The sequence below is a fragment of the Rhinopithecus roxellana genome, chromosome 3 (genome assembly GCF_007565055.1).
Source record: "Rhinopithecus roxellana isolate Shanxi Qingling chromosome 3, ASM756505v1, whole genome shotgun sequence".
In the NCBI taxonomy this organism is placed as follows: domain Eukaryota; kingdom Metazoa; phylum Chordata; class Mammalia; order Primates; family Cercopithecidae; genus Rhinopithecus; species Rhinopithecus roxellana.
The window spans coordinates 33078547-33103711 of NC_044551.1; the positions used below are offsets into that span (position 1 = coordinate 33078547).

At 41.5% G+C, this 25165-nt stretch overlaps 1 protein-coding gene across 13 annotated transcripts in view; it reads right to left on the reverse strand.

Annotated features, from left to right (window-relative positions):
• Positions 1-25165, reverse strand: part of EBF1 (EBF transcription factor 1) — a 408048-nt gene that overhangs the window by 235950 nt on the left and 146933 nt on the right. The window lies entirely within an intron of this gene.

Genomic DNA, 25165 nt, shown 5'->3' on the forward strand with positions numbered 1-25165 from the left:
TTCTTCAGTGTGATTTACTGTCTTTCAAGCTGCTTAAGTGGGAACCTCTACAAAAAGATTTAAGTTAAGTGACTCTTGTGCTGCTCTGAAGCTCATTTATTATTGAATTAAGTTTTCATTTCGTTTAAAGGGAATAAAGAAATATAGTTTTATTTGAAACAAGGTAAAACATTTAAAAGAAATCAGCTATTATGATCCAGGAAGCCAGTTTATATATCTGCAAATGATCTCACTCTGCTTACGCTCTGCTGAAAAGCCAAATTTAAACTAATAAATATTGCTAATATGCATATAATTTGAGACGTTTGCATGACAGCTCGCCCTTACTTTTTATCATTCTTCTCTTTTAAAAAATTTTTTTATCTTTTTTAAAAATCAAGACAGTTAGACAATGGGCTAGAGAAGAAACCAGGCAAAAATAAACATCCATTTTTGAAAAGTCTAGATTTTCGTTATGACATGAAGGTAAAAGTAGGAGGGAGACAGAGGCAGAGAGATACATGTTACAGGTTATCAGTGTGTGGCAGAAAAATCAAGGCATGGCAGACATATAATATTAAAAGATTTGGAGTGTCCTGGTCCACAGATGAATTGCATGTGGCAAGCAGAGAGTAATTCTCTACTAGTAGAGTATGTACAACTTCAGTGCCTAATTTATCAGCTTTTGTATCAGGCATCAGGCGACAAAGCTTCTTTAGAATTAGTGTCCCTGTCTGTCCACAGTACAGATAAAAGAAATGGTATATTTCTACATAATGTTTCCTCTTCTAAGTCTCATGCAAAACAGCTAAGAGTAATATTCCCTATATGACAAAGTCCCTAAAGAACTAAGCACTTCTGAACAAACTATATTTTTAAAAAATCTGCTAGGACCCCTATAATGGTGTCATTTACACTCCAGTCACATGTGTCTACAGCACAAGACCCTTCATAATTAGGTATATGCACTATACCAGCTCACTGCCTAATTAGCAAATTATGTTGAAAATAGCATCCTGCTAATTAACGGTTATTATGGCATTTCTGAAGCTGAGGCTTTAATTATCACCAACCTAATGCTTGTGTACAGAGAAAAAAAGCCCCTCCCCTTTTTAAATGATCAATAAGTGCAAAAGATTATTATAAGGCAAATCTGCTGACAGCTGATTAATTTGTTTGATGCAAAGTTGCTGCGTGTTTCAGATTATTTTATGGGAGTTGCAGGAAAAAGGTACATAATTTGGTTTCATTAGCAACCTCTGCGATTTATCACTAGAAAATGCACCCCCCACACCTTTTTTGTTGTTTGTTCAATTCCCTCTGTGTTTTTGCCTGTACCAGCATCAAAGTCAAGAGCAGGAAGTTTTAATTAAGTGACACTAATGAGGTCGTTGAAAATGATACTTCAGCAATTCAGCATGCTGTTAAATGTGTTTATTCTATAATGTCATCAAAGGTGATTGTTTTCCCTCGTAATAGATAAAATTCATTACCATAAGCATTGTACTTTTGAGTGTTAGAAATACGAAATGCAAGTTAGTCAGGTGTATCTGTTACTTTTTTTTTCTTTTCCTTTGGCTGCCAATTCAAGTTACTGAACCCAAAACAAAACTTTAGCAAACAAGGCTCGAGCTGTTTTCTAGTTGTTTTTGGTTAAGTCTCCCATGTTTAGTAATTAACAGACCCTGCCAGAGAGGAACAGAACAAAAACGAGCATGCAAATGACTAATCAAGGAAAGCTGGAATCAACAAGATAGGGGTGAAAAGATGCTCCTCTGAGCCTGGCCATTGTGCGGCAGGTTCTGTGCCTCCGGCCACACAAAGCTGCCCACCTTCCCATGCCCTGGAGGTAAAGCTATGTAGCCCTACCTTGGTAGCAGAGGCTGTGCCACTACACAATTCGGCATTTGATTTGAACAAGAATGGGATATTATGGATACTTTTTTCTTTAAAATGGTTCCAGCCTCCCATACAACAATTATGGTTGTATGATGCATTTTAGGAATTTATCACATTGTGAATTTCCACACTGCCTTCTTCATAAGAATTCAAAATGCTTGTTCACATTTCTAAGGCATCTAATGAGCGCAGGCATTAAAAATGCCCCCATTTTACACATAAGGTAAACTGAGCAAAGTAATTTATCCCAGGTCAAGTATACTATCCCAAAAACTATACTATCCCAAAGCAAGTATAAACCCTGTTCTAATCTCATCTCACCAAGTCATACCACCTCTGCAATTCAAAATGGTGTCCTTTAATTTTCTCAGGTTACTCAAAAAAAAAAAAAAAAAAAAAAAAAAAAAAAACACCTTTTCATATCTTGCACAAACTAAAAAGCCCTGTAGTGTTTCTATGGCAGCCTGTTTCTTTGTAAATGGGGGGCCAATGTTAGACATTGACATTTTTAATTTTTCATTTTTATAAGCAATGCTTTGATGACCATCTCTGATTTTCTTATGATGGAAATGACAATACTGTGCACAGCAAACTCTTCATCAAAGCAGCAGGTCCAGTCTCAGATCTTACCTTTAGCCAACAGTATTTCCCACGAAGTTGCCCATTTCTAGTTTACTTTTTTTTAATGCCAAAAAAAAAGCCATTCTGACCCATCACATGTTATAACTTACAGCGGTCACTATTTTTCCTAGAGCGGTGCTGCTGATTCAGAGTAAGCTCAACATACTCCACATTTACTTATGAACTTCCCAGCCACAGATCAGGAAAAAAACAGGCGTATGGGGGATTTGGTCAATACACTTAACTACCATGAATGAAAGTTGTTTTCCCTCCTCATGGTATTCATGTTTTGGGCTGGTTTGATCCTGGAGCAGCAAGGGGTTGAATTAGATGACCTCGTGGAATTTTCCAGAACACTCTCAAAGACTGTCTCCATCAAAATTATTAGTCAATTCCCTGAAACATCTCAGGAAATGCAAATATCAGTATCACAGGGCAAATCAAACTTTGACTTAATTTGTCATTTTTAAACTAGTTAGCTGCAGAGGAACCTCACAATGCTCTAATATTATATAAACGGTCACTTGCTTTTTATTGGAGGGTTCAGAATAGGAAAGACATTAGAAATGGCTCAGAAGTTCTAACAAGGTGGTAAATGTTCCAAATCCCTATCTAATGTGCATTAATGCCACATAAGAATATACAGGAAGAGGCTTAGGGGCAGCTAATACTCTAGGAGGCTGTGAAATGTTGACACAGCCTCCTAGAAGTAGGAGATACTCATCTACGAATTAATGGAAGGATGTTTCTAGAAGAACCAGATGCCTTTACCAATTTTCATTTATTATCTGGAATTTAAACTTCTGCTTCTCTTCAGAGTTTTTTTTGTTTGCCACCTTACCTTTAGCAACCAGCCATATGTTCTTTAATAAAATGGCAAAGATGTCAAGTAATGATAGCACTCAGCACCAGTATGGATACAGCAGATGAGCACTCTCACCCATGGGAGGGGAGGGAGCACACACTGGCACAGCCTCTCTGGGAAGCACTTTGGTATTGCATCAAGAATTTAAAAACATTCATATCCTTTGAGCCTGTAATTGCACTTCTAGGAATCTATCTTAAGGAAATCAGGGATGCTTATCAAAGCAGTATTTATAAAAATGAAAAATTAAGAATGTAAATGTCTAACAATGGCAGATTGGTTACATAAATGATGATATACCCACATGATACAATATTATACAGTCATTACAAAACATGTGTTCTTACAATGCGTATTAATAAAAATAGTAACAAAGGAGAGGACTAAAGATGTAACATCAGGTATAACACATATGTCCTCATATTCATAAATTTCAATTTATCTATTTATGTAAGCATTAAAATAAAACAGTAGAAAACAGATACCAAAGTGTGAACAGTGGTTATTGAGGGAAGATAAAGTGAAAGGCAGTTTTAATGTTTATCTTTATACTTTGTAAAAAGTATTCATTTCAAATAGGAAAATTGTAAAATAATTCAATAATATGTCTTTCTTAGAATGTACCCAGATGTTATTAGAAGTTTTATATTATGGTATAATTTATATCATTACGCAATTTATAACATAATCAGTCCAAACGTACATACTTTCTCTATGAACTTCATAACTATTCAGCCACATTCAAGCCCAAAGATTACTGAAATGCTGGAACTGCTATTATGAGATTCTCAGTGGGGCACCCCCAGAACACTCCTTTAAAAGTAGCTCTGTACATCATACCCATAACAGTTACCTCAGTTTGTATAAAGTTTCCTGTAGATTCACACGAGACAAGAGTGTAATATTTGAAGCCCCAGATCATTTCCTAGCATGGTCCAAGATCCTTATGGGTAGATATTTTTCTTGAAGGTTTTATTTACTCACTTTAAAGACTGATAGACACCCCGGTCTCTGATCCCTCAGAACTTCTGAAGCCACTTTCCCTTTCAGTGGGCTTAGGATAAATAATTAAATAACTGAGCCAAGGCTCAGTTCGTTTACTCTTTTGTTTTTTTAATTTTTTTCATCCTAATCAGTGAGAAACTGTCAATACATCCATATGGCGTATCACTTAAATTTTGAAAACTAAAAATTCAAAGCAAATTGGGAAAAATGTTTTCACATGTAAACATTCCCAGAGACTGTTTTTCAAAAACAAACAAACAAACAAACAAACAAACAAACAAAATGTTTGAAATTGCTTTTTCCTAAAGGAAGGGGGGATAGTTTAGCTGCAGGTAGAAAACTTACCACTGTAGGCAACCATCATTCTTACAAAGGATAACATAATTACAACTAAAATGAAGACACCGAAAGAGGTGCACAAACAAGCCACCTTGTCAGTTGGAGATGAGGGGATCAATAAATTGTTTGCTTAACATTTCCCAATCAAATTCTTAATACAACAGGATTTATGTGGGCTTTGGAGATGCTCAGAAAAATAATATAGATTTTTCCCTACCAGAGAGTAAATAAAACTCAACTACTCATTAAAGGTTCACTGATTGTTTGTTTGAACCTTTTCAAAGCTATGAGGAGGAGGAAAGAGAGCTGAGAACAGAGAAACCAGGACTTGCATCTTTGTCCTGTTGCTTAGTAATTCTGCCACTTCAGGCAAGTTACTTAACCTCTCTGAGCCAATGGTCACTCACCTTATTTCTCAAAGGGTGTGGAAAAGCTAAGTCACCTAACACAGAGCTGGAGAAATAGTAGGTGTTCAATATAGTTTTCGTTTTCACTTTAAAGTAAGCATACAAAAACAAATAAATTAGATCTGCTCACACCCCAAAACAAAAGAACCCAAATGAATAAATTGAAAGCACAGACCTTTCAGTAAATACAGCATCTCCTCTGCTTTGCACTTCCACAGAAGGACAATCTGCATGGATGTCACAATGCTTTAATGACTCTTTTTTGTATTTTGCTCTGTTATTGAAGTATACAAAAACGAAATTTGCCCTCATTCAGTATCTATCATACTATTGAAAATAGAATCTCAAAACCATGATAGGGAGCCACAGGCAGATTTCACCATGCCCATTACACACAGGCAAATGAGAATGGTGTGTGTGTGTGTTTGTGTGTTGGGTGTAGGAATGTGTCTGTGGTATGATTACCAGGTGAAAGGGATGACACACACTCTCCTGAATGACTTATGGGAGCCGAATCTCACTTTAGAACCATGTGTCATTTATATGCATATTAGTTCCTTCCTTCTTTCATTCATTCAACAACGTCTGCAACGCCAGGGTAGTATAGTGCACTCCATACACATACACACACACACACACATACACACTCGTACGAGAGCAATCTCACCATCGCCATGCTGGATTGTCTCTTTAAAGTTCTCTGGAAGACTGCATGCCATACCACTCTGTAGAGATATGAGGGGAGGTCATTTGAAAGAGAGAGAAGCTTCCAGAGTGAAAGATCTTGGGGCTGACCTTTTTCTTCCTCTTTCTCCAGCTCTCAAGTTCAAAGGTTTTTGGTAGTCCAAATAAGCCATTCAAATTTCAACTCTCAGACAGACCTTGCAATGGGCAGTGTTGAATATTTGGAAAGAATACAGACTCTGGCATTGTAGAAGTTACAACATAATCAGTCCAAACATTTTTCCTCTGTTAACTTCATAACTATTTGAGTTAGAATTCCTGCAAGTTTAGTCAAATAACTTCAATGTCCTTAGTAGGCTGTTATGAAGATCAAAGGAGACAACACATGTAGTGTTCAGCACAGTGCTTGGCACATAATATTCACTAAATGTCATTGCCAGAGGAAGCAGTAAGTAAAAATTATAGCCCGACCCTGAGCTAAATGCTTTATGTACATGATTGCACTCATTACAAGTCTACAAGGTAGATACTATCATTATCCCCATTTTATAGAAAAGGAAACAGACTCATTGAAATTAATTGTCCAAGATTCAAGAAAAATGTGTTAGAGCCAGCCAGGGTACAACCCAGGCAGGCTGGCTCCAGAGCCTAAGATGTTACTGACTACACTACATTTTTTAATCTATTAGACTAAAATACATTTAAGAAAAATTGGCACTAGTGTTTATTCTTGTGAAATGGTGGGCCCAGTTTTTGTTTGGCCTCAATGGAGGTGCCCGGACAGGCAAGTGTCCTTCATCCAGCTCCCTGCCCCTCATCCTATTCCCCTGCCCAAGAGAAGATGAGAACAAGGGGTTTGCCAGAGGCATCTTGGAGGCAGCAGCCAGTCAGAGGCTGTGTTCCGAGGGCACAGTTAAGGTGAACTCAGAGAGCACAGCCCAGAGGCACCAAGAAGCTGAGGACACATCCCGGAGACGCAAATATGCTGCTACAGCACAGCCACCCCGCTTGCCCAGCAAGCCTCGGGGGAGCCATGGGCACAGGTGCTGCTGTCCCACTCCCAGATTAGCATAAGTGAACTGGGGCAGGCCAGCTGGTAGAACACCTTATATCTACTGCTGCAGACTCACTGCATGTGCCCCCCCACCCCACATACACAGGTGCATACATATGATTAGAAAACATATACAGAAGGAAAACTAGACCCATCTCCCAAAAAAGGCATTTATCAAAAGGACAGCACATAGAAAAAGACAAACTAACATGATTATTTTCTTCCCTTTAGTGACTGTTTAAAATGATCACAGTTCCCATCACTATAACGAGCCATTTCTTAGTTGGAACACATTCATACAACTCTAACCCAAAAAAGTGCAAAATGTACCTGAAGTAGGGACTATGTATTCATTTAAACAAATTCATGACGAACACCTACTCTGTGCTGGGCATATGCCAGAAAAAGACAATATATATATGATTCCAAAAATCTGCCAAGAACCCAGAGATTTTTCAAATAAGTAGATGATTCATATTTCATTTTTATTCAGCTATCTTTGCACTGGGTGGCCATTTTCTGAGACAGATCCCTCTGCTCAATAGTCCAAGATAGACTGGTTGAATTAGGTGATGCTACTGGATTAGAAAATATTTTTTAAAAAAGGAGAAGCTTGGTTTCCCATCCCCTTTCCAACGCAACCAATGAAATGATAAGTAAATATCTGCGCATGCTCCCCAGGTGTCTGACCATACAAAATGTCTTGCTACTTCCATTCTTGCTTTTTGCTAAGACCAGCAAAGGGGAGGTGATATAGGATAACACATGAAAATGGTCTTTGATTAGCTATCTTGTGAATCGTATTTCCTGCCTCAGTTTCCCATTTCAGCTGATCATGAATGGATGACCCACATATATAGCACAGAGCACAGGAGAACAGACACTGCGGGCAAAGGGTCTCAGTTCAAACTCAGCTGCCACCCACCACCTCTGTGACTTCAGGCTCAAGTTTGTTACTTCATATCCTAGAGACTTGGTTTCCTCCTTGCTATGTAAAGGTAATAATAGTACCTAAAGTTGTAAAGACTAAACGACATACACATACAAAGTGCTTAGCACACTGCCTGGCACATATAAGTGCACCATACTAACATCAGCATGTGGATGGCACACGGTAGGCTTTGTAGGCAATACCCAGATAAATCAGTGACTCTTCCCACATTTGTGAGCTCACAATCCACAAGAGTGAGAATCTATTGCAAGTCACTCCTATCTTGACTTGCAGTTTTCTAGCACATTTCTACTCCAGCGTCTGTCTACAGCTATGCACTGGCTTCCTCCTCCGGATGGGAAACTCCTTGAGGGCAAGAATTTTGCCCTATAACCTTAATCTTGTTGATCTTCCACTTCCCCCAATATGAGCCATAATATCATTAACAGAGTAGGCGTGAGATAAATGTTTGTTGGATGGGTAAATGAATCAAATTGAGAATAGGAAGTACCACCAAAGAAAGCCCTGCAAAAGTACTATGGCAAGTCATAGGAAGGAGGGATTGTTTTTATCTGCTTATACCAAAGTAGAGGTTAGGGGAGATGAAAGAGAGGGTCACGGAGGAGGGCAACTGAAAGCTTGGCTTGAAGAATAGGCTGTACTTAGTGCGACTGATTGGGGAGGGTCATTTCAGTCTCTCGGTGGCCTAAATTCATGCTTCCTCTGCCCTCAATAGTACAATGAAGTACAGGTGCATGAATATCAGAAGACTGGGTGGGGGTACTTTTCCTTGCATTCAAACTCATTTTTTTTCTGAAGTGTCCAGAGTCCTTATCACAGGGAGTTCACATCAGCTCCGTCTTTCAAAGAGATTTTTATTTTCCACCCAACCTGGTTTAGCATCATTGAGAAGGTCTTCCATATGAAAGATTAATAAATAATATAGTTAGGAAGCCTCGGATTCATTCTGGGCCCTTCAGTACCCCTGAAAGAAATAGGCAAATTGGACAGAAATCAAAGAAGGGAAGCCACGAGGATTAAAGAGAACAGCAGCAGGAGCTACTTATAAGGGTTCCCGCAGCACCAGCCAGGAATAAGCAAAGCTCAGGGATGACAAAAAGAACCGAGGATCAAATACTCTCCCTGAGCAAGGGTGTAGGCACACCGATGAAGGGAAAGAATTGCTCAGGGTCACGCAAAGGGGTAGAGCAGAGCGGAATGGGATGTAATTACAGAAAGGAAAACTTAGGCTGAATATCAGGGCAACCTTCTTAAGAGCGGGCTCTGTTTGAGTGCGGAATGGCTTCCCAAGGGAGGCGGTGGAAGCCCCATCGCTTGAGGTGCATAAAGCCACTGGACAAAGAGCTGGGAAAGAGAGTGTGAGGAATAATCTGCCTGGGCAGGGGGTGGGACAGGTGACCTCACGGGGCCGCACGGCTCCACACTTCAATGACACGTCAAGATGTATTTCATCAGGCACCCACTGGCGAGAGCCTGAAGCACTGTCCCCCACACCCACCCCTTGGCCATTGTGCTTTCTCAATAAGCCACTCAAGAAACATTCCCATTCACTTCAAGAGCTCCTCCACGGCTCCTGGCTGCCAGTCAGAGCCATGAGAATAATGTCTCACTGTGGACCTGGCATGTTCACACTGTAAGGCAAAATGTACCCTTCTTTGAAGGAGGAATTTTCACTCCAGCTCAAGTGCCTTGGTCTTTGCTCCTGGAATCTTGATATTTTTGTTTTGGTTTTGTTCTTGTTTTGTTTGAGATGTTTTTCAATTCAAAAGAAACTCATTATCCTTACTGCGGAATCTTGAAAAACCAACATAAAATTGCGATACTTTAACGCAGCCTCTGAATTAATCAATCACCTCCCTTTTGCTCCCAGGGGAGAGTCCAACATTTCTGACATGAACACTAGTGCCTTCCAGGCCCTGACCTGGGACAGCCTGTGCAGCTTCACCTTTCACCCTCCTCCTCCCCTCCTCTGCTCCAGCATTATAAGCTATTTAGGGTTTTCCAAACAAGCTATGTTCCCTTCTCCTCCGGGAATTGTCCCAGCTGTTCCCTCTGTCCCAAACACTCTCATGCTCTTCCCATCTTTATTACTGTCTTAGTTGGCTGGGGCTGCCATAACAAAATACCAGACTGTGTGGCTGATAAACAAAGGAAATGTATTTCTCACAGTTCTGAAGGCTGAGAAGTCCAAGATGAGGGTGCTGCAGATTCAATATCTGCTAAGGGCTCTCTTCCCAGTCTGCAGAGGGCTTCCTTCTTGCTGCAACCTCACATGGCACAAAGAATGAGTGAGAGAGCTCTCTCTTTTCCTCTTTTTATGAAGATGGTAATGCCATCATGGTGTGGGGGGAGGGGGGCTATACTTTCCTAACTTTCTCTAAAGCTAATTACCTCCCAAAGACCTCACCTCCTAATAATATCACGTTGGTGGTTGCAACTTTGACATATGAATATTGGAAAAACACAAACATTCAGTCCATAACATTCCAAAGCTCAAAGCTCTTCTTTTATTAGGACCTAACCTTAAATGTCAGCTTAGGGCCCCTCCAAGAGGCATCTATGACATCCTGGATTTAAGTATGGAATCACTGAACATAACATGCGCTTACTGGTCCAACTTTCCCACCAGTCTCCAGGAGAGTAAGAGCTGTGTCCATATCATTTTCTGCTGTAACTTCAAGACCTGGCACACAAATTGTGCTTTTATGTATCTAAATAAATCAAGGAGGAGCAGCCCATTAAACAGAGCCCATGGGCCCTTGGTGCTACTCATAGGCCTCACACGTACCTCAGTGCTTGTTATGTGCAGGACAAGGGCTGAGTCTTCTGAAAAACACAAAGATAAACTAGAAACTAACCCTCAAAGACTTATGGCCTAGACAGAGAAAATATGTACATAGAAATCACCTGTGCTCCAAAGTACAAAGCTGAAAGTGCCAGAAGACATGGACACATGCTATGGAAATTCAGAGGCAAGACGGGTACTTCCAGCTGGCTTAGAGGGAGTTGAAAAGCCTCCTAGAAGAGGCTGGTAGTCAACGTGAAGATGATGACCAGAAAATGGGTATACCAGATGGATAGACCAGAATAAGCAAGGGCAAGAAAACTGAAAACCTGCAGCACAACTGGCTCAAAACTGGAATTAAGTTGAAACTTAGTTAAAAGGGAAGCTATTTGGTATCTTCAATGTCAAGTTTGGGCTTTATTATGCACATAGGGGAATGACATAATCAGATTTTGCTCTGTGGTACGATTTGGTGGAACGTGGACATCTGCACTACAATTGTAGGAAAACCTTTAGTCTGCCACTTTTTAAGAAACCAATCGGCCGGGCGCGGTGGCTCAAGCCTGTAATCCCAGCACTTTGGGAGGCCGAGACGGGCGGATCACGAGGTCAGGAGATCGAGACCATCCTGGCTAACACGGTGAAACCCCGTCTCTACTAAAAATACAAAAACTAGCCGGGCGAGAATGGCGGGCGCCTGTAGTTCCAGCTACTCGGGAGGCTGAGGCAGGAGAATGGCGTAAACCCGGGAGGCGGAGCTTGCAGTGAGCTGAGATCCGGCCACTGCACTCCAGTCCGGGCGACAGAGCGAGACTCCGCCTCAAAAAAAAAAAAAAAAAAAAAAAAAAGAAACCAATCAGCGAACATCAGTAGTCATGGAGGGTTAACCGTGTCTGCTTTCCAGGTGGGGGTGGGGGAGGCTGTGAGGTAGCTCCTATCTCAGAAATTATCTAAGAAACTGTCATCATGGAAATCTATCTTTCTTGGACCTACAGAGCCCAGGATCCCACAGAGGCACACGACTACCAAGCTAACAAACACCATGGATTATGGAGTCTGAATATTCCAATTTGGAATTCTGAAACAGTCTCAAGGAATACACTCATACCCTCTTACCACTCTCCTCATTAAAGGCTTCACCCAGGGGCTTTCCTACTCTCTTTCCAACTGCAGCACCCAGTACCTATTTACCTGGCAGGTAGCTGTAGCGCCTTGCCTCGCCCTGCTGCGTTCTGGGAGTTTTCTTGTTCCCACTTCAATTTAGCAGAATCACCAGCTGCAGCCTTTGCTGGTAAGAGAACCACAAAACAACTAGCCAAGCAGCTGGGTGTGATGGATCCTGCAAACTGCTTCACCTGGGAGAGGACTGAACAACTTGGAGATTGTGTGCAGGATGGTTTCTCAGTCCACACACCTGCTGAAACCAAAGGGTGGGCTTTGCCCAAGAATTGGAGGTCCCACATCAGATGGTGATGAGTCCAGGGAGTAGTAATAACTGTGACAACTTCTACTACTGTGTCCAGAACTGTGGTATCCTAGGCCACTTAAAAAATCCTCTTTTCTAATGTTCTGAAGGTGAAGTGATTTGTCTGATAAAGGCTCAGTAAACAAAAGCTTAGAGAGGTAAAATAACTTTCCCAAGGCTAGACAGCTGGAAAGTGGTGAAGCTGGGATTTGAACCTAGGTTTGTCTGACTCTAGAGCCCAGGATCTTAAGCATTTTGCTATGCTATTTGGTTGCTGTAGTTCTTGGAACATTCTCGGGGAGACATCAAAGACAGGAAGTTCATACAGGCCACCTTATCCAGTCTTTTACAAGGAGAGAAGATAAAACCGGCTCTTTCCACACAATTAGTCTTCTGACTGCACCCCCCCACCCCCACCCCACCACCCCCCACGGGTCAAATGGAGGATGGACTCCAATGGAAAGTGAATCCCCAACAGAGGACACTTCCCTGTGGACTATCTCTGGAATAAAACCACTCCAGATGAAAGGATGGCCTATGTATGAATTGAAACCAATTATGATTATAATCATTATCTGTGTAACATTTGGGTAGGAGACAGCTCCTGACAGCTTTTTGTGAGAAGTTATGTCTGTCTGACTGAGCAGACTTTAATTGAAAATGTCAACCACCTTGAAGATCATTAGGGCAAAGCTCTTAGCCTCAAGAAAAGACACAACTGAAAACAATCATCTGTTGCTGACTACCACCGGCTGTATTGGGGTGGACAGAAAATAAAAAAGATGAACATATGGCACCTGGGGCTTTTCTGTAAGCCATTCAAGCACCTCAGGTTTGCTGTAAGTGAAAGAGACACTCATTCCAGACACACACATTTGAGGAAGAATGATGATGTGAGGGGTTAGACCCAAACAATGCAGACCGGAGAGGCTGAATCAGGAACATGTACAAATACAGCAAACCTCTCAAGCAGAAATTCTTGTAGCAAGAACTCAGCTTTTCAGAGGCAAAGGAACCAATACAACAGAACCATCTATAGTCAGAGCCTAATAACACTGCAAGTTTCGAAGGAAGACATTCATTCATCCTGTCTCTGTCCTCCTCCTACACACACTCTATGGGGCACAGGCACACACACTCGTGCACACATTTATCATCAGGATTTCCACTGAATTATCCAAACTTAACTACTTCTTCCAAGGATCCAAAGATCCTTGATCCTAGATTTTAAGATCTAGATGCTAGAACCCAAGATCTTAACCATTTTATTATGCTATTTGGTTGCTATATTTCTTGGAGCAAAGCTTTGGTATAGTAGGGTGTGATAACACCTGCAAACTGCTTCCCCTGTGTGCAAGATGCTTTCTCAGTCCACACCCCTGCTGAAACCAAAGGGCAGGATCTGCCCAAGGATTAGGCGTCCCACATCAGAGGGTGATGAGTCCAAGGAGTAGTAATAACTGCAACAACCTCTACTACTGTGTCCAGAACTGTCGTATCCTAGGCCACTTAAATAGATCCTCTTTTCTAATGCTCTGAAGGTGAAGTGATTCGTTGGATGGGAAGGATCAGGAAACAAAAGCCTTGTTATAGTTGTGAATAGTTTCCCAGCTGATATGTCTTTAGTATTTTTCTGAGGAAACAAAAAGCATATGACTATTAGAGAAAGACGCATTTTATAAATATGCAATATTCTTTTGACTACAAACACTGAAAATGAGAAAGAAAGGAGTCGGTAAAAATTCAGATATTAACACATATATCATTTAGGAGATTTCTCTGAGAAACTGTGCTTTATAAAATAAAATATATATACAGTACTTATTTTAAATAATTTTATCTCATTGTGAAGCAGTGTCCTAAGGTATCATCACATTTAGTATTGTGTCCCTGTATATATGAAACCCCTACTGGTAATACACAAAGAACATCAAATATAATATCATTAACTAATTGTCAACGGCCCTAGCTCTGAAATCAGACCACCTGCATTCAATCCTAGTTCTATCACTGACTCATCATGTAATCCTGGGCAAGTTACTTCAGCTATTTTAGTTTTAGAAACTTTATTTATAAATTGGGGATAATAATAGTAGCTGGAACCCCACAGGAAAAAAACATTTAGCACCGTGTTTGACATGTGGTAAACCCTCAACAAATGAGAGTTCTTATTAATATTGTATGTTTCTTTGCTTCACTGGACGTTAGAATTGGATAAGTGGGACTGGATTACTAGTTATCATGAATTCCAAATAGAGACTTTAATTTCATGTACAAGGAAGTAGGGATCCAGAGAAGGTTTCTGAAGGAGCAATGGTCTAATAAAGCAGTCTTGGAGAAAGTTCCAGCCGGTGGGGTTTAACACACTGTAAGGAGAAATGCTGGAGTAGAGTGGCCATCTAGAAAGGCTCTACGATGACTCAGGGCCAGTGCCATACATCTCCAGAGGAGAATAGTAGAAATGGCAAAAGCAAGGCAAGTGTTGTTGCAAGAATGTGGTCAAAGGAGGAGTGGGGGAAGAAGGGTGGGGAGAGGAGAGAAAGAGAAAAGACAGTAGAAGAGGGAGGGGAAGGAGGGAAGGAGGAAGTAAGGGAGGGAGAAAGTAAGGGAGGGAGGAAGAGAGGGAGGGAGGGAGGAAGAGAGGGAGGGAGGAAGAGAGGGAGGGAGGAAGAGAGGGAGGGAGGGAGGAAGAGAGGGAGGGAGGGAGGAAGAAAGGAAGGGAGAGAGGGAAAGTGGAAGGGAGGAAAAGAAAGAGAAAAGACTGTTGCAGGTGACTGATTAGAAAGACTGATCATGAGTCAAAAATGAATCCAAGGCAGTCATCTGACAAATTGAATCTTCTGTCTTTCAGGAGGTCACATTAATGCAAAGAGTGGCCAGAATGACACATAGGCTAGTCATCATTCTAACTAGACAGTCTTTAGGGAATCTTTAGGGCTGACTTCCAGAGTCTAAAAGTGTACTGATATCCATTCATTCGCTTCATTTAGCAAGTGTTTATTGGATACACACACACGCACACATACACACATTCCGGAGGCACTGTGCTAGGTTCTGAGGACACAACAGAGAACAAAGCAGTGCTCTTTTGGAGCTTAAAATCTAGCAAGGTGAAAGGCTATGTAATAATCAATTACAGAAAGAAGTAATTAATTCCAGTTGTGATATATATTATATGTGGCATCCATAACCGGATCCATATCTCCCCAGAAAAGCTTCTAAACAGAACAGATCTCTCATGACATACGCATACAGGACCTCTGACATAACTTCCAGAATCAATCTGGGTTCTAGAATCAGGGAGGTAAACTGGGCGGATTTTACCTAAGAGCGTGGCAGTGCCTCTTCTAAGCAGAAGTCTGAATTCCTGGGAAAACTGTGAAACATCTCTGATATCTCAACTGAAATGGGAAACAGAATAGTGAGGAGGGCAGGGGGCGGCAGGGACCCTGGAATGGGAAAGAAGGCATTGAAATACTCTGTGCAGCACGACTGTTCCATGTTTGGGTCAATCAAGTGACTTATAATCATTTCTCTCATAATCTATAGAAAATAAGATTATTGCAAAATCAGCAGTGGGAAATACCAGACCCTCTTGTGCAGGGAAAGCTTTATCATCACGCTCATTTCCACTGAGCCTGGATTGCGCCTTCTTAGACTCCCATCAAAGCATTCCAAGTAGCCACAAGCCATCGATTTGTGTAATCAGGAGAGACAAAACTTATTTGAAATTCATCAGTTATTAAGGTCCTTTCTTTTTCTATTATTATACTTTAAGTTCTGGGATACATGTGCAGAACATGCAGGTTTGTTACATAAGTATACATGTGCCATGGTGGTTTGCTGCACCCATCAACCCGTTATCTACATTAGGTTCTCCTAATGCTATCCCTCCCCTTGCTCTCCACCCCCCTACAGGCCCCAGCATGTGATGTTCCCCTCCCTGTGCCCATATATTCTCATTGTTCAACTCCCACATATGAGTGAGAACATGTGGTGTTTGGTTTTCTGTTCCTGTGTTAGTTTGCCGAGAATGATGGTTTCCAGCTTTACTTTCCATGTCCTGCAAAGGACATGAACTCATTCTTTTTCATGCCTGTATAGTATTCCATGGTGTATACATGCCACATTTTCTTTATCCAGTCTATCATTGATCAGCATTTGTGTTGGTTCCAAGTCTTTGCTATTGTGAATAGTGCTGCAATAAAAACATACATGTGTATGCATCTTTATAGTAGAATGATTTATGATCCTTTGGGTACATCCCCAGTAATGGGATTGCTGGGTCAAATGATATTTCTGGTTCTAGATCCTTGAGGAATAGCCATGCTGTCTTCCACAAAGGTTGAACTAATTTATACTCCCACCAACAGTGTAAAAGTGTTCCTATTTCTCCACACCCTCTCCACCATCTGTTGTTTCCTGACTTTTGAATGATCACCATTCTAACTGGCATGAGATGGGATCTCATTGTGGTTTTGATTTGCATTTCTCTAATGACCAGTGATGATCAGCTTTTATCCATATGTTTTTTGGCCACATAAATGTCTTCTTTAGAAAAATGTCTGTTCATTTCCTTCACTCACTTTTTGATGGGGTTGTTTTTTTCTCTCGTAAATTTGTTTAAGTTCCGTGTAGATTCTGGATATCAGCCCTTTGTCAGATGGAGAGATTGCAAAAATTTTCTCCCATTCTGTAGGTTGCCTGTTCACTCTGATAATAGTTTATTTTGCTGTGCAGAAGCTCTTTAGTTTAATTAGATCCCATTTGTCAATTTTGGCTTTTGTTGCAATGGCTTTTAATATTTTAGTCATGAAGTCTTTGCCCATGCCTATGTCCTAAATGGTATTGCCTAGGTTTTCTTCTAGGGTTTTTATGGTTTTAGGTTTTATGTTTAAATCTTTAATCCATCTTGAGTTAATTTTTGTATAAGGTGTAAGGAAGGGGTCCAGTTTCAGTTTTCTGCATAGAGCTGGACAGTTTTCCCAACACCATTTATTAAATAGGGAATTCTTTCCCCATTACTTGTTTCTGTCAGATTTGTCAAAGATCAGATCGTTGTAGACGTGTGGTATTATTTCTGAGGCCTCTGCTCTGTTCCATTGGTCTATATATCTGTTTTGAAATTCCGGGTTGAAAATTCTTTAAGAATGTTGAATATTGGCCCCCACTCTCTTCTGGCTTGTAGGGTTTCTGCAGAGAGATCTGCTGTTAGTCTGATGGGCTTCCCTTTGTGGGTAACCCAACCTTTCTCTCTGGCTGTCCTTAGCATTTTTTCCTTCATTTCAACCTTGGTGAATCTGACAATTATGTGTCTTGGGGCTGCTCTTCTCAAGGAGTATCTTTGTGGTGTTCTCTGTATTTCCTGGATTTGAATGTTGGACTGTCTTGCTAGGTTGGGTAAGTTCTCCTGGATGATATTCTGAAGTGTTTTCCAACTTGGTTCCATTCTCCCCATCACTTTCAGGTACACCAATCAAATGTAGATTTGGTCTTTTCACATAGTCCCATATTTCTTGGAGACTTTGTTCATTCCTTTTCATTCTTTTTTCTCTAATCTTGTCTTCACGCTTTATTTCATTAAGTTGATCTTCGATCTCTGATATCCTTTCTTTTGCTTGATCAATTGGGCTATTGATACTTCTGTATGCTTCAGGAAGTTCTCATGCTGTTTTTCAGCTCCATCAGGTCATTTATGTTCTTCTCTAAACTGGTTATTGTAGTTAGCAATTCCTCTAACCTTTTATCAAGGTTCTTAGCTTCCTTGCATTGGGTTAGAACATGCTCCTTTACCTTGAAGGAGTTTGTTATTACCCAACTTCTGAAGCCTACTTCTGTCAATTCGTCAAACTCATTCTCCATCCAGTTTTGTTCCCTTGCTGGCGAGGAGTTGTGATCCTTTGGAGGAGAAGAGGCATTCTGGTTTTTGGCATTTTCAGCCTTTTTGCACTGGTTTTTCCTCATCTTCATGGATTTATATACCTTTGGTCTTTGCATTGGTGACCTTCAGATGGAGTTTTTGTTTGGTTGTCCTTCTTTTTTATGTTGATACTATTGCTTTCTGTTTGTTAGTGTTCCTTCTAACAGTCAGGCCCCTCTTCTGCAGGTCTGCTGGAGTTTGCTGGGGGTCCACTGTAGACCCAGTTTGCCTGGGTATCACCAGCGGAGACTGCAGAACAGCCAAGACTGCTGCCTCCTCCTTCCACTGGAAGCTTCATCCCAGAGGGGCACCCACCAGATGCCAATCGGAGCTCTCCTGTATGAGGTGTCTGTTGACCCTTGCTGGGAGGTGTCTCTCCATCAGGAGGCACGGGGATCAGGGACCCACCTGACGAGTCAGTCTGTCCCTTATCAGAGCTCAAGCACTGTGCTGGGAGATCTGCTGCTCTCTTCAGAGCCAGCAGGCAGGAGTGTTTAAGTCTGCTGAAGCTGCACCCACAGCTGCCCCTTCACCAAGGTGCTCTGTCCCAGGTAGATGGGACTTTTATCTATAAGCCCCTGACTGGGGCTGCTGCCTTTCTTTCAGAGATGCCCTGCCCAGACAGGAGGAATCTAGAGAGGCAGCCTGGCTACAGTGGCTTTGTGGCACTGCAGTGGGCTCCTCCTAATTCGAACTTCCCAGCAGCTTTATTTACATTGTGAGGGGAAAACCGTCTACTCAAGCCTCCGTAATGGCAGACACCCCTCTCCTGCAGCAACCTCAAGCATCCCAGGTTGACTTCAAACTGCTGTACTGGCAGCAAGAATTTCAGGCTAGTGGATCTTAGCTTGCTGGGCTCCATGGGGGTGGGATACACTGAGCAAAACCACTTGGCTCCCTGGCTTCAGCCCCCTTTCCAGGGTAGTGAGCGGTTCTGTGTCACTGGAGTTCCAGGTGCCACTGGGGTATGAAAAAAAAAAAAAAAAAAAAAAAAACTCCTGCAGCTAGCTTGGTGTCTGCCCAAAGGGCAGAAACCCAGGGCCCTTGTGGTGTTGGCACCCGAGGGAATCTCCTGGTCTGTGGGTTGCGAAGACCATGGGAAAAGCATAGTATCTGGGCCAGATAGCACCATCCCTCATAGCAGGGTCCCTGACAGCTTCCCTTAGCTAGGGGAGGGAGTTCCCCAACCCCTTGTGCTTTCCAGGTGAGGCAACACCCCATCCTGCTTCTGCTGGCCCTCCCTGGGCTGCACCCACTGTCTAACCAATCCCAGTGAGATGAACCGGGTATCTCAGTTGGAAATTCAGAAAGCACCTGCCTTCTGTGTTGGTCTCACTGAGAGCTGCAGACAGGAGCTGTTCTTATTCAGCCATCTTGCCTGGGAACTTCCTTAAGGTTTTTTCTAATCTATGCCATGACCATCTGTAATTCTAGATTCGGGAGGTACACAGAGGGATGGCAGCCAACAGAAATCGTAAAGGAGAAGTAGTCATGTCTGAGCAAAGCTAAATACGAAAGTAAAGAATTGGGAAGAAAATTGTTTACCTCCTGTGTAGAAATGGAGGTTGAAGGAGAACAGTAGAAATGTGGAGCTCCCTTTTAAAAATTCCCTCCCTAAATCACCGAAGCATCCTTAATCCATTAACAACCAGCTTTTGCTTTTAAACCACTAGCTGTCTTGGTATTTACCTCCAGCACTGCAACAGAAAAAAATTTCAGCAGATTCTGAAGAACTTGTAATGATCTTTAAGACATGAATCCCCCATTCCTAGAGGGTGAGTGTGCTTCCTAAGAACTATTCTGGAAGCAAAATTGACAGACTGTCACAGGAAGAGAGAGATTCCAGTTTTTCCTGCATTGGGGTAGAGGGTATGGGTAGGTGTGTCAAAACATCACTACATTCTCCCAGGTTGGAGCCCTTATTCCCTTCTTTGCTGGGGGAGATCTTGGTTCTTCTCACACACATGCTTGTCTCTGTGATGTAGGGGAGGCCCGAGGACAGGCCGATGACAGCTGCTGCCCAGCCAAAGGAGAGGAAGCTAGTTTACTACAGGATATAAATAGAGTGACAGAGCCCCTTGGAGAGGGATGTACACTGGAATACTTAAAAAAAAAATCATTGTAGCAGGGGCATTATTCAAGTGTACTGTAGAAGGGCCAAAACTGCTTAAAATGGCTTTCAAAAACATAAGTCTGAGATTGCTTCTTGGGTGTGTTATTTTTATCTATTCCACTGGGATTAGGCACGGCCTAGAATCCCAGCTTGAAAGGGGAGAGCCAAATTTGCACTACCTGCTATCTCTCCGTATCATCAGGACTCATCATCAGAAATCTGGATGTGGACACCACTGACACAAAGGAAGCACAATTAAAGCCTGAGAGGAGGCCAGTCTGCACTCTCCCAGAGCCAAATGAACCCTCCCTTGCTTCCTCCAGTCTCCAGCCCTGATCAGCGATTCTGCCTTTGACTGACATGTGGCATTCTTGTCTTCATGGACAGAGAAGCCGAGCTCTCGATGGTTATCGACATTAGAAAATGTCATGTCTGAATATGCTTCAGCCGGACCTTCCTCCCCCACTTCATTCCCTGCCTCTTGCCCCTCAGTTTATTTTAATTATATAATGAAAACTCTCAAGTATAGAATGGCTGCCTGCTGTATCACACAAGCCCTTAATTGTACTCTGGAGTTGGATCGTGGCATTTTATCACCCTGCAATGGTAAAAGGCACATTTGCAACAGGAGTAGGTCATGGAATATTTTCTGGAAATGCCAATGGATTTCAAGGCCCTTCCTTTTTTATACTAGACATTTGTGATTTTTGTCTGTGCATATAGGAGAATAGCAATTTATATCCCCTCTTATAACTTTTTCTGTTCTCCTTACAATTCTATATAATTCCCCAACTTATTCTTTACATTGATGACTATTAGTGACCTGATCCATAACCACTTGTCTCTTATCAATCCACAAAAGCATTTGAGCAGATTTAATTTTGTTGTATTATCATAGTTTTCACACCTTGATGGCATACCCATTTATCATTCTTCTAGTTCTTTTAAAACATTTTCATTATGGGCAAGGTGCAGTGGCTCACATCTGTAATCCCAAGCACTTTGGGAGGTAAAGATAGGAGGATTGCTTGAGGCCAGGGGTTTGAGACCAGCCTGGGCAACATAGTGAGACCCCATCTCTATAAACACAACTTTTTAAACTTTTTAAAATTAAAAGCTAAAAATAAAATATTTTCATCAGGGAAAAGAACAGATCACAATAGACAAACTATGTTCAGGCTTTTTCCAAAAGAGGCCACTTCAACAAGTAAGATAATTTCCTAGAAGACAAAAAGGTGACCCACACCCAATCTAGACATGGCTGACCAATGTGGTATTTGGTTCAGATATCTGTATCTTCCCCTTTCAACAAATACAGGCTTTCCCATTTTATTTATTCAATAAATGTTCACAAAGCAAATCTCAGTCATGAACTTCAAATGTGCACTAAGCCATATACACCCTACCCATCTTTATCCAAGAATTCCCCTGCTCTAGTTGTCTCATGTTAGATATTCGTACCCTCATTCACACTAGGAGAACAAATTTTCTCCTGGTAACCACTGCTCCCTAGCTCAATCCGAACTTCCAGGAAGGACTGTGTTCACACAGTTTATAAGTCATGCTCCCACAGTAGTATTTGTCACTTGACAGAATCACGTTGTATCACTTTTAAGCAATTCCCAGTGGTGTACAGTGGTGCCTGTTCACAGATGTTTCCCTAATATTGCTAAGTAACATGAAAAGTTTCAGGCTGGCTTCCACAGAGGCAGTGTGCTAAGGAGACATGGATTACCCATGCTCTTCTATTTCCCGGCCCAAAGGTCTCTAATTAACACTGATGAAATTGGCTTCTCTTGGCACTCCTGCCTACTTCCCTTAGATGTTATTTACTTTGGGACTTGGGCAGAAACAAGGTTTTATGTAACAACATCATTCATTCATCCTAAGTGAATGTGCCCAAGAAAAGGTACTCAAGGTAGGCTAAAGTCCCAGAGTCAGTAGCCGATGAAGAACAGTAACCTGTTCTTCACACTGCCATTTCTTTCCCAACAAAACTTCACTCCAGGCAAAGCTTCCACTATAGCAGTCCCAGGCTTTCCATTGACTACCACTGGAGTCCAGCCTACACGGGACCAGAAAGAAGTGGATTTGTGTGAGAAGTGCCCTGCCCAGTGTCTAGCACAGAAGAGGGGCTTAATAAAACAAATTCTGAGATCTAAAAAAGAAATACAAGAAGTCTTATGGGTAAAATTGGCCTCATTCTGAGGACCATGCAGAAAACCAAAGAAGTATTTCCTCAGTGGCCTGGGAGACAACCTTCTTTATCTGTGACATTTCACTCTGAGAAAGGAAAAGGCTATAAATGAGTGGCGGGAATCATCTGAAATCTCATCACGACTGAATACCACCAGCATGTGGAGAGTGTATTTGGTGGAGTTTGTCCAAAAGTCATCCTTCCCTGTTCACTCTAACCCACAGTCACTCCTACCTCAAATCTCTATTCCAAGGTAGGAAACTTCCAGGCAGGTGAGGTATTCAAATGGAAAATGCAAGCCCAGGCTACTTAGCTCTGGCCAATTGTTACCATGTGGGAATGGCTGGTAGCCCGTGTTGGTAGACCTGACTTTTCAAGAGAAGATGGGAAGTCAGATTTCTATATAAATCTCCCAATTTTTAAATATTAACTCCAACTTAGAATGAAAAATGTTCAAGCCACATAAAATGCATCTGACTCTGGGTTAGGCTCAACACATGGTTTGCCACTTTGCAATCCCTGAACTCTCTAATTCATGTGGCACTAAATCATACACTACTTTTGCATTATTTTACTTTTCACTTTGCAAGCTGTGACTTCCAAATTGACTATAAACACTTTTGACCCTGACACACTTTTGGCTGGGTGGGCCTGTGATGCCATGCATTTACTAAACAGTGGCTCTATTATATATTGCCATGTTGAACAATGGCTACAGGCAGATGTAGCATTTCCCAAATGAGAGAATGCAATGGCAAAAGAGGGAACTTGGCGTCAACTTGAGTGAATGCCCCTCCTTCCCTACTCCATTCTTTTTTTTTCCTGGCAGGTGCACGTTCACAATGGTGATTTCTCATTTAATTGCTAAGTATTTCCACAGCACAGTAAAATCCATCATGAACCAGACACGGAGTATGCTAATTCCCCAATTGCTCTGATAATGCACAGATTCAATGGGGTCTTCTTCCCGCCAATGTGCATTCATAAATGCCATTAATAGTAATGGCAGTCAAATGCAAAATATGACTAAGTAGGCCCTAGTGCATGAAATATATTCTCAACCACAAGGACAAGCTGCCACACAGCTCACTGCCTTGTACTAAATTAGGGGCTGGTGATTCTCTGATTGGGACCAAGATGGTGATAATGACAAATAAAAAGAAAAAAGGCCAGTCCTCTTCTCTGAAGAGTATCCCTGACTTACAGGTCAGAGACAATGAGGAGCTTTCAGGCTTGGAAACAGAGACAGGGCACAGAAAGATGCAAACTCGCTGTCTTGCAGGGAATTAGTGAAACACAACTAAGCCAGTTCAACACTGTGCCCTTCAGTCATCCCACCCACTAAAAGACACTGTTAAAAACCCGCCAGCTTTTATTAGCAGAAACAAATGAAGTCGACTACCGAGCACTCAGGAGTTTTTCATCCTGAAAGTCCAGGATGGCTTTGGCATAATAAAGGTCATATCTCCTAACCACGGTAATGTTCACACAGCAACCTGAGCTCCAGGCAGGGCCAGGCCTGCTTCTCAGTATTCCCCCTGTAGAAGGTGTTGCCGATTAAACTATCACATTTCAAAGAGCTCCTTACAGTAAATAGGAAAGAAAGGAAAAAAGAGATCCAGGGCCTTTTGTTAGTCAAAAAGCTAGGGAAAGGCGATAATTAACCCATTTTGTAGAGAAATCATTTGGACAAAAGTCAAGGGATTTACCACCCTGTCAATTGTTAAGTCTAGATAAGGACATTATATTCCATGGCACAAAGGGTGACTGAGATGGTGAATGGAAAGTAGGCCACTACTACTACTTTACCTCGCATCTGAAAAAGGACTTTTTTTTGTCCTCCTGGTACAGTGATGGACTAAAGAATCTTCTCCCCCTTACACTAAAAACATAACTTCAGAGCCTGTTTTTTGCATTTTGTTAAATATTCAAAGGTATTGTGCAATTAGCATGTCATTAATGAATAATTAATTACAGCTAAAGCAGCCTTCAGATTTTTGCAGCTAAATTATTTAAACAGCAAATATAACAATACAATGCAATGCTTTCATTTGGTGTTTTGTTATTGCGTTATTTGAAGGGAACAGCAATATTACTTTTCATTAGTTGCAAGAATTATGTGCAACAAAAGCTGTTTTCATTTTTTTCTTACTTAAAATTTGCTTCGTGTGCCCTAAAAGGGAAAATTAATTCAATTCAGATTAGATTTTCTAAGAATTAATTAGCTGCAAATATCTGAAAACTGTGGCTAGGGACATAAGGCTTAGGTATCTGAACTTAAAAGAAAAAAGTAAGCCTATTTAAGCCTGTCCTTTAAAACAACTCCTGCACTAAAATACCTTTTTTTAGATATTTGGTTACCACTTTTGAAAGAGGAAACTTGTTTAAAAAATCCTTTAAAAATCCTTTTTTTTTTTTAAGCAAGTGAGCATTGCAAAGCTCCCCATAGCAAACAGTCAAGAGTTAAATAGAAAGTAATTTGTTGCTACTTGCAGGCATATATCACTAGTAAGACACGAGTTTATATTTATAAGCTGCACATCTGGGATCGGTTGACTTATCCATCTGCTAACTACACCAGTAAACAGTATGTCTGGGACCGTCAAACCCTTGCATCCATCACAAATTCCTGCTTTAATTGTGTGTTTACGTGGCAAACCTCTGCTTAAGTATATTTGAAGACTGTTTTAAGCAATTGTAATTGCTCCTTTCTTCTTCATATTAACTTTAACACGTTTTATTTACCATTATGACAGGCTGTGATTTTGCAAGCCTCATAGATAGATAAATGCCAGAGATCATCATGCTGCCCAGGAAAAGGCAGCAGAGGGACAGAAACCGGAGCTGTAACCTGTCGGGTCCGGAGAATCTGGGCCTCTT